This window comes from Amphiura filiformis, chromosome 20, assembly GCF_039555335.1.
Source record: "Amphiura filiformis chromosome 20, Afil_fr2py, whole genome shotgun sequence".
Taxonomy (NCBI): domain Eukaryota; kingdom Metazoa; phylum Echinodermata; class Ophiuroidea; order Amphilepidida; family Amphiuridae; genus Amphiura; species Amphiura filiformis.
Window position 1 is genome coordinate 35,111,419 of NC_092647.1, and position 10,936 is coordinate 35,122,354.

General features: G+C 39.0%; 1 long non-coding RNA gene across 1 annotated transcript in view; it reads left to right on the forward strand.

Annotated features, from left to right (window-relative positions):
• LOC140142705 (uncharacterized) overlaps window positions 1-10,589 on the forward strand; it is an 11,709-nt gene extending 1,120 nt beyond the window's left edge. The window contains exons 2-4 of the long non-coding RNA XR_011857563.1: window positions 8,344-8,466; window positions 9,270-9,397; window positions 10,467-10,589. This is a non-coding gene — a long non-coding RNA (uncharacterized lncRNA). The remainder of the gene's footprint in view (window positions 1-8,343; window positions 8,467-9,269; window positions 9,398-10,466) is intronic.
• The last annotated feature ends 347 nt before the right edge of the window (window positions 10,590-10,936 follow it).

A 10,936-nucleotide genomic window follows, 5' to 3' on the forward strand; every position in this document is an offset into this window, starting at 1 on the left:
ACCTAGCAGCTGGCTTCTGTTGGGTTGAAGTAAGCTTACTGTCTGTGCGCCATTTGATCTAGAACTCAGATCTACTATCCACGATGACACAGTGAGTGTGTGAACACGGACAGAGATAGAGCATGGAACTATTTAACTACTTCAGTCACTTAATCGTCGCCAATTTTCAAACACATTAAAAAATTCTTTATTAAGTTTAATGTTACCGGGTACCAAATTTATTTTGATGACATATCTGTATCTTCAGAGCAGCCAAAGTTTGCTCATTTTTATTTTATGAGATTAACCATGGCCCCATGCTCACAATTCGCTGATGATGTGTCATTTGAGCAGCTTTTTCGGGTGCTGTACCCATCGTGATCTGCGTTGTTGTTTACTTCCGAATTTTCATTGCTAATGTGGTGTTATGCTTGACTGATTCTGACATGATTTGGATCCATAATAATCAATCATTGGTTTCTATATCAGTGGCCTTTATTAAAGATAGACTTCTCGATCAAATGTGTTATGTGTGTGACATGCGTTAGGCCAAAAAAAATTATTGTTTTGCCCTCAACCGTCCGAATCCTAAATCCTGAAAAATCAGGGTCGCAATTTTTTTTTTGAATGATGAATTTTACAGATTTGTTCAAAAACTCAATGTTTTTCACTTAAAAGTAATATTTTATTGAAAGACTAGTCTTTAATTGATGTCTAACAGGTATCCAGAAGTCAAAATTGACAAATGTCCCTAATTGAAGAAGCATTATTTAATATTTGAGAATAAAAAAAAAGAAATCCGACCGTCCGACCTAAATTTCCCACTTGAGTGCAACACAATAATATTTTTTTTTCCTTATCATGATATTATCATGCAATTCATTTCAAGTAGGCCTACTTCACCCCCATCATCCCAGATTCCCCCATCCTAGAAAATGTGGGGCTGTAAGCTGGGTTTACATACATTTTGAATTAACAGGAATTAACCTGTTGGTGCACTCTAGGGGTGGAACGTGTACTCGTGTAGCATGTTGGAATATTTCCAACCCTATACAACCCACGGATTGGCAATGGTAGAATGCACCCTGGTAGTCTAGCTTCGAATTTGCCGGAGAATTTGCTCACCAATAGCTTTTGAGGCTAGAAATTGATGAAGAACGACACCATAATAGCAAGGGTAGTTCGGAAATAATGATGGGGTCATCGCATCAAAACTGTTGCTAAAATTGCACTTCAACTAAATTATAGACTGTTCAAAATAACCAAAAATTACAAGTGCCATCATTTTCCCACATTCCGCGGGATAGGTGGTGACGAAAGTACTCAAAACTCGAAAAAAAAACGGCGAGTTGGTGCTCATTGCTTTTTAATAGAAATGATGGACATCAAGATTGTGTTGTTGAAATTGGGAATAGGCAGGCTGCTTTTGCCTGTATGGTCTGTTCACTTTTCCTCCACGATTCTTCAATTTGTACACTCAAATGCGACATAAATAAACCCATGTAGGTTTGTCAGTTGAGCATTTTTCTTGTGCAAATGACCTTATACCTGTAAATTTTAAGATCTGTAAAAAATTTTCAATTTTTTTCACTTGCTCCATTCATAGTTTTTTTTTCCAAAAAAAAAGACACCTGAGACACAAAAATCTAGGTCATACAGGCCTGTAGAACAGGGTTTTTGTCACCTAAACCTAGCTGTAATTTCAGCTTAAGTTATCAAGTTAATCAGTGATTCATATTTGTAATTGATATACACAATAACAACTTTCAGTTTAAGCTTATTTACTAATTTTTATTATTTTCTTTTATTGCTCTATTTTCACAGAAAAGAACATGGATGTTCAAGAGAAACTGGGCTTAAGATATGTAGTTCCATTCATGAAGAGGGTTGGTGCTGGTGTACATTGTGACATTGTCATCGCGTGATAACGACATCGCCTGGACAAGGATGTTATACAATGATGTGCAAATCATGTTAAATTTGCTTTATTGCTTGGACTTTCTTAAACACAAACAATAATGTTCCAGCTGGTGTTCCCGAGGTCAAAAGGGTTCAGAGGATTCTCGAAGTTGAAATGGTCTCCAATTATATGTCCTATGATAAATCAGAAAAATAATAGTTTGCACTACATGTATCCCTATTGTGGCCGCCAGGACAGGTTCATCATCCCCAAGGTACCTGACTGGTACACACAGAGTACCTACACATTACATTACAATGCTGTACTGCAAAAGTCAAGTACCGATGGTGAACCTGTGCAGTATAGGATGTTTTGTAATTAAAAGAACTATTCTCTTTGTCTGATTTCTTGCAAGAAGACCAATAAGGGGCTGAGCAATAATTATCAGCTCCCCCGGGGGGCGGGTAAAATATCCGAACGGCTCGCCAAAAATCGCTTGCCCCCCCCCCCCCCCCCCTTCGGCTCGCCAAAAATTTCTTTCCCCCAATTTTAGCCTCCCCCCAGGGCTCATAATTATTGCACAGCCCCTAATTTGAGATCATTTTCATAAAAATCAGAACAATTTCATTTTCATTAGACCTATGACGCCACAATGTTACTCTTTTGCTCGTAGCTCTATGAAGGTCTAAACAAATTGTTTGATTGGCATAACGTAAAAAATATTAGGGTAGGTCGGTCAGTAATTTTATTTTGCACACATTTTAAGCTGTAAATTGCGTATGATAAAGGTTGTGGAATTTTTTTAATTAATTAAAATTTCTTTGCAAAAAAGTAAGAAAAAAAAGTCTAGGTCGGGCTTATTTCTAGGTCGGTCGGATTACGCCAATCAAACAATTTTTAGGCCTAACTGCACATCATAGGTATGTCAAAGTATACTTTTTCTGAATCTTTATTGCCAGAGGAGGATTACGATAGTGTAGGTTTTGAACAGGATTTGTGTAATTTTAAAATTGACCCTATGTGGAAAGTTCAACGACCTGTTTCTTTTCTTATGACAAAAGCTTTCACCATCCAAATATGCAGTTCAAATTGATGTAGAATACACTATGCATGAAGAAAATTAAATATGTTATGAAAGTGTAACAAACTTCTGGTGAATCCTTACTTTGTCACACTCTGATCAATCATAAACATACACAACCATATTCATATGGCCAGTTATTGGGTAGACATGGATAGCCGAGTTCAATACTGCAGGACTATTCCAAGCTGGAGAAGCTGTGCAATAACTTAGAGTAATACAGTAGCTTGTGATGGAGTAGCTGTGGAGTAATTCTGAAGTTAGGGCATGGAAGTTACCAGCTTGCAGCCCTGCAGTAACTCTGCTATATATGGGCCACTAAAAAAACTTGGGTAGTACTGCTGTCTGTTCAATTAGCTTAGATTCTTGTATTTTTAAGATATTTGAAAAAATAAAAATTTGTGGTCAAAGTCATCAAAAAAATGTGTTAGTATTGTTAGTGTGAGATGTATAGTTTCAGAGACATGTTTACTTTAAAGGGGCATTTTCGTGCTCATCGCCCCCACTTTTCTACGGTCCAACATCATTCCATAAACCATTTCACAATTCAGGGACTTTGCTACTTCATGAGACATTCCACAAATAAAGTTCGCAACCAGGATCAGCCCCAGAGTTTAGTACGTTTCTGGGCCTCAAGGAAGAACAGATGATTAATTGTGTTTTCAACTGATTGAGTGTCCCAGGTTAAAGAAGAAATAAAACAAACAAACAAACAAAACGTTTTTCCACAAGAGCATACTAGGCACCGCCAGGGTTCGAATCCGCAGCCTCTCGTACCATAGTCGAACACCTTATCGATTGAGCTAACTTGACTGCTCCAGACATATTATATTAATTGATAATTAATTTTGGATTTATAAAGCGCCTTTCTCCAGAACTTAGAGGACTCAAAGCGCTGTAATTTCGCTGCAATGGTGAATAATCACAATCAGATCGCATCAACTAGGTTGCTGACGAACGGCGCACACCAGGGTTCGAATTCGTTTAAAAAATTTGCATAGCAGTTTTTTGGTTAATTCATCATATAAATCAGGATAAAAAGTGCTATACAAATGCAAAATTGGGTAGCAGTTACTTCAAAATATGGAGCAAACTGCTATGCGATACAGCCGAATTCGAACCCTGGCGCACACCTATCAAGATTTAGATTGTAACATTCACCAATTATCTGTGCAGCTCCCCAAATTCCATTGGGTGAAGGAAGTTTTGATAACCAAACAACTAATCACCGATTTTTGTGATACAGGAGGAAGCCGGAGATCCCGGAGAAAACCTGCTAGAGTGAGCATGGAATCGGGATAAACCAAGTCCACATCAGTCCTTGGGCCGCGCTGGGGCTTGAACCCGAGACCTCAGTGGTGCAAAGCGAGGGAACTACCGCATGCGCTAACTCGCCTCCCTAGGTGAAGTGGGAAGTGATTTTGGCAGACCTTTTGACAATTGACCACCCTGGGGTAGACATGATTATGGCACCACCCCTAAGCTTTATCAATAAGCCTACTCAGTGCTGCCGACAAGGGGGTTATGGGGGTGCCTGTAAAAAATAAAGAGCGCATACCTTAATGGGCAAGGTTAATGGGGCCATAAGGGACTGTTCACAAACATTTGTTAGGGGGGCCTGATGCAAAAAGGGGGCCCTGAAAATTTTTGACCCTCCTAAGGGGGGAAATAAAAAAAATGACAAATTTTCCAAGAAAAATTGAGTTAAAATGCTTTTCTATGGGGTTGACCCATAATTTTAATGCCAAAAGGGGGGGGCCTGACATTGTTGAGGTCTGTATTAAAAGGTGGGGCCCCAAAATGTTTCATGATGATTTTTTTTTTTGCATCAGGCCCCCTTACAATTGCTTGTGAACGGTCCCTAAAAGCACAGAAATTGGCCTGGGCGCTCATTTTACCTCGCAGTGGCTCTCGGCAGCATGACTGGGCCTACTAGGCCTATCCCGCATGTAGGCCTACATCATGCATCCTTCATGAAAATCATTTTCATGAAATTATAGTTGATGAAGGTTTACATGAGGTTTATCTCGCATGTAGGTTTACATCAACATCATTTCATGAAATTTATTTTCATGAAATGATGTTGATGTAGGCCTACATGCGGATAGGCCTAGTAGGCCTAGTCATGCTGCCGAGAAATGCTTCAGTTTTCAGCAGGGGTCAGACAGTGTTTTCCTTAATCAATAAATCATTTTAATATACTTTATTATTTATTTATTTATTAAAATTTAATTATGAAGGTTTTACGTATTCCCCATGTCCCTGCCATGCCGGGCTGCCATGAGATTCACAGCTAGCGTCCCGGGCGCGGGCTAGCGTGCAACGTGGCCGGCGTAGTTTCTTCGTGATTAAACAACAGCCTGCATTTTTAATGCTGTTCCGCCGTGTCGCGGGCGTGTATTTAAATGCCATAATAAACTGGATCTAGCTCTGTAATATTTAGAGTTCAGTATGTCATGCAGAATGAGATATTTTTTTAAATAATACTCAATCTCTATTTTGGCATCTGAAAATGTACACATTTCTGTTCCATACACGACTCTGGTTCCATCAGAGAAAATAAAGGTAGAGAAGCGACACTCCGTACAATTAACGTGCAGACGGCCTATACCGATGTGAGGACAGAAAATGTGACTCTCCTGCTAGTCTCGGGCGCGGGCCAGACTGTATGCGGTATGAACAAAAACATAATTAACTGGTTGTGTAGGAGACTAGCAGGAGAGTCACATTTTTCTGTCCTCTGCTGTCCTCCGGAGTGTCGCGGTCCTGGTTCCATACTGCTCTTCCTCGATTAGCTAGCCAGTACGTGTCACATGTCATGTCATGCTGACTTGTTTGTAAACAAACCACCTCAGAAGGGGCTAGTTACAGATAGGCCGGCCTACCTGTGACGGATTTATAATATAATAGTATTAAAGTTCATACATTTCATGAAATGATTTCATTTCAAATTTAATGGAGTGGATGAGGTTGAAATATATCAACATGGACTTATTAATATTGAATTCCGAGAAGTTAGAGAAAATCATGGTAGAAAAAAACCGGTAAATTCAATTTTCCTTTAAAATACGAAATCGACCTATTGAGAAAGAAACTAAAGGTTCAGTGTATTTATCAAAGGCCGTTGTTTCATAATAAAATATTCCAATCAGTGGGATAACCTCAGAAAAAATGTAAAATTGTGATCAAAAAGGTGATTTTTATCTTATAATCAGTGTTGACATGATAAAATGTTGCATATTTTGAACCCTTTTGAATGAAGTGAATTTAATATTTTGAAGAGCCTAAGCAAGGAAAAACCATTTCTAACTTCTAGGAATAACGTTTTTAAACAAAAATAATATCGGGTTCAAGTAATTGGACACAAGAAATTGAAGCTTTGGAAGGAACTGTGACCAGGTGCGTCTTGTACGGTATCGCGAAAATGGTTGAAATTTCCCGCCATTTCCTGCTGTAAATGCCGTGCCCATGCGCGAGTGCGTACAACTAAAATGTCATGCATAAACAGCGGTGGCCCTATTCTTGTTTTAGTTTGCAAAATACAGAGGCAGATATAATCCCGGGATATATATGTAGTCATACTTCCAAGACCAAGTTTTCTACTTTCTTGAATTTGCGTCAACGTGTAGGCCTAAACTCGCTTAAGCTTACATCCAAGTTCGCATGGACGGTACTACGACTTGATGTTTCAGACTTGTGAGAAAAGGAAAGAGGTCACAAATAGGATCAAATAAAATAATCCAACAAAGAATCACCCTGCCTAAGTGCCGGACATAGGCTAGGCCTACATGTTTTAAACTATCCACCACGAATGGAGTGCCAATTTCTACTAGCCTAAGCTGTCTTTCTATCAACAAACGTGGAATCTCCCAGCTTGACCAATTTGGCGTAAGTATAAAAGCTGAAGTTATTTCAATTATTTTCACGTGTAGTGTGCATGGTTTATAAGGCCATCTTATACACCGTAAACAAGAGCAGTGTCGTGACTCATGACTGATTCACTCTTATATTGTAGGCTAGGCCAGGCCCGGGATCAGGCCACGAAAAAACATCAGTCATAAACAACCTGTATCAATGACAATTGATTTGATATGGCATGCACGCAGTTGAGCGCCAGGCATTGCTGTCTAGATTTTAAAGCCGAGTGGTTGATGGTACGCGAATGATGGTACGCGAATGGTTGAATTTTCACAATACACTTATTGGGGTATATTCAAATAAGAGTTTCGGTTTTAAAATTCACGTTCAAATGCACGCGAAAGGCACTAATATTTGTACCTTTCTAAATCGTTTTAACACTTAATTCGCTGGCTGATTTTGTGAGATTCGCAGCGAGTAATATTTAGTGTCCATGGCGAGTGGAAAATCGCTCACTAGAAATATTTTTGGGGGGCGAGCGATCGCTCACCAAAAAAAAGTCAAACGGCAAGGCCTGGGGTTCAATAATTATAGGTAATTATGAATGCGTATTACTTACTGCTCGAAAAATAATAATGCATATGCGCTGATGCAGGTGCCTCTAATGCATGAGCCCGCAGGGGGGTAGACAAAGTTAGACGAATAGACATCAGCGCAAGTGCATTATTTTGCCTAATTTCTCGAGCAATAGGGCCTAAGTAATATGTGTTTATTAATCTATTTCATACAGTGGCGTAGGGCCTACTGTGGTCGCCCAACCCGGGGCTGAAGAAAATTAAATTTTGCTGCCCTTCCTCAACAGCCCGAAAAGGTTGACCCATTTTTTTTCCGGTTGTTTGAAAAAGTGAAGAAAAAAAAAAAAAAAAAAGATTTCAGGTGCTAGCACCCTAAAAGCAACACATTTTGATGTATAGCAACATTTTTTCAAAAATTTGTATGCTTTATCAATTTTTTCTGTTCTTTTTATTTATTAATTCTTTTTGCCACCCCCTTTGTTTTTGTTTTTGCCACCCCTGTTTTTGCAGCCCCTTCAATTTTGCTGCCCCTGATTTACTCCTGGGGCTGGCGCCCCAAAGCCCCCCAAAATAAGCGCATGTCATAAAAAAAAAAAAAAAAACACATAATTTTAACTTTTTTTATGTAACAAATTATCACTCAAAATGTTGGAAATTAGAACCAAATATAAACCCGCCTCAAAAATGAATCAATCCTATGTGACACTTAACACGCATGAAACACTGCCGAGACTACGAGAATGCACAATATACACAATCAAGACAATGCATGTTTCATACTTTTCTGATTGGCTGCTTTGATAGGAGTGTATGAATGCTTTACGCTAGTTGTGCGTTGTGTAATGCAGGACTGGCGCATGATTATGTGAATTTACGCGAGAAGTCTAGAGGCCCCTCTTGTAAAACTTTTCTCCATTTTAAGATATTATTTCTTTAATTTCCCCAACTAGGTGATACTGATGTCAACTTGATGTGAACTGTACAGTTGCAGCAACTGCTTTCAGGAGATGGTGGCTTTTAATGAGAATGTATAGTGATGAACTCAACAGTACTACTGGTGCAACAAAAAGCTGGTATGTACAATGAGTAACCAGGGACTGCCTTTTGAGGAGAGTGACATTCATGCATTTAAATTGGGATGCAGACAACCCCGGGCGGACAACATGATCTTTGAGGGCACCTTAAGTTTGTTCGGTTTTTTATAAGGTGGAACAAATAAGACTTGTAACAAGAAACAACATGGTATTGATATATGTGTATGTAGAATGGCATGCACGCACTGCCATGCAGGTGGTGCATAAGCAATGCTTAAATCAAATGCTATTTGTGTAAATTGACAATCTCCAATGTTAAGGCGTAAGGATTTTTTTGTGAAAATTTTTTGTCGCAAAATTTACAAGGCGGAAAAAAGCGGAATTTGACATTTGTAAAGCGGAAAATTTTGGGCTTTTTTTTATAGTTAGTCCTGACTCCCATCTCACACATGATGATGAGCTGATCATAGTTTAGCCTTTAGGCATGAATGGGCAAAATGCCAAATTGCAATACGTGTGCTACGTACACTACGGATGCACCACCATTGATCTCCAACACAACTCGCAGCCATACAAGTCACACACAGATGCAATGATCAAATTTTTATCTAAAAGGTGCGCAGTAAATCTGCAGTTTACTTTTGTGTGCAAATAAATGGTAAAACAATTTCCATAAATATATTTTGAATTGGTACCGTACTTAGGCCTCCCATATATGTAACTCTGGGGCTTGCAGCATGGAGCAGCCCAATTTCAGAAACCTGGAGGCACAGTGAAACATGCTTGTTCTTGTAAAACATTTCTCCATTTTAATATTTTGTTTCTTGAATTTTCCCAACTAGGTGATACCAGTGATGTCAACTTGATGTGAACTGTACAGTTACGTTGCAGCAACTGTTTTCAGGAGGTGGTGGCTTTTAATCAGAATGTATAGTGATGAACTCAACAGTACTGGTACAACAAAAAGCTGGTATGTACATGTACTATGATTAACCAGGGACTGCCTTTTGAGGAGAGTGAGAGCATTGCTCTCACTGTTTTCTTATAGTATTACACCCCTGCTCAATTCTGAGCATATTTTAGATTTTCTCAAAAATTATAGTGCATTTGTGACAAGTAAGATATGTATATTATAGGGGCAAGGACTACAACTACTGCACTGGAAATTTTATTTCAGCACAAACAACAGTTGTGGAGTTACAGTCAAAATGAGGGAAAACCAGTATTTGATCAATAAATCAATAACTACTTGCCTTGAGTTGCTGAATTTTCAGTGCAGTACCGTAGTTGTACTCCTTGCCCCTATAATATACATATCTTACTTTTATCAAATGTGCTATAATTTTTGAGAAAAATGCAAAATTAGGCACTAAATTGGCCAGGGGTGTAGTACCCCTTAAATCTGATACAGGAGAGTGATGTTTGACATGTGAAACGGCTCTCCTTGAAGGCTCATGAAGAGCTATTTATTGCTCTCCTTCAAGTTCCAAAAGACAGTCCATGAGTAACTGCTATATTGGTTGATGAAAGGATTAGGCCATAAGGCCTGGCTTAGTAACTCAGGCCCCAAGATAGTAACTTCAAGCCCCAAGATAGTATCTGACTTAGTAGCATGGGCCCTTATTAATAGTCAGGCCCAGGGTTGTCACCACGCTGGACTGGGCCGCCTGGCACTCACTAAATTGGGGTTTTTTAAGTTTTTTTTTTTTTTCAAGTTTTTTTTTTTTTATATTGCCGGAAGTGGATGATGATATTTCATCATAAAAAGAGGAAGAAATTTTTTTTTAGGGGGGTGGTACCCACAAAGCCTATTCCCCGTTCCCTAGCGTTCAACTAAAAAGATAGTGCGAGGCGCTAGAGCTTCGCTCGCTATGCTAACCAGTACTATTTGGGTCCTGGTGACAACCCTGGTCAGGCCCGTGCTACTAATTCAGGCCCAAAGATATTTTTTCTTTCTATGTCACTTTTGGGGATCTGTAGGTTGTTCAATATTAAAATCTAAATATTTTAATTGATATTTTGGTTATTTTTCTTTACAGATGAAATATGAACTTATTGGAAGGAACCACCTGCAGCAACAAGCTTAAGCAAGAGACAGGTAAATGCTCCATAGCTTCAACGGCACTTCAACTAAAAATCAAGCTTAATTTAACTTCGAGGGGAAAACTATCGACAGAAAAAGACATTGTCAACATATGGCTGTTACGGCCCACGCCTACCTATCAATTAGGTTTAGTGGACTAGCTGGCTGGTAGCAACTAGCCATCACTGTTAATTTGGAACATGTTTTACCACACAGTGGAACTCATAATATATAATTATGATAATGTGGACTACAATTAAGTCAACAAATACTGGACACAGTGGTAACTAGGCGAGTTAAAAAAAGCGCGAGTTAAAAAAAAGGCGAAGTTAAAAAAGGCGAGTTAAAGAAAAGGCAAGTTACCCCCCCCCCCCTCCCAGAGATTAGGGTGTGGGTTTTTTCAATTACCCCCACAAAGTAAGCTAA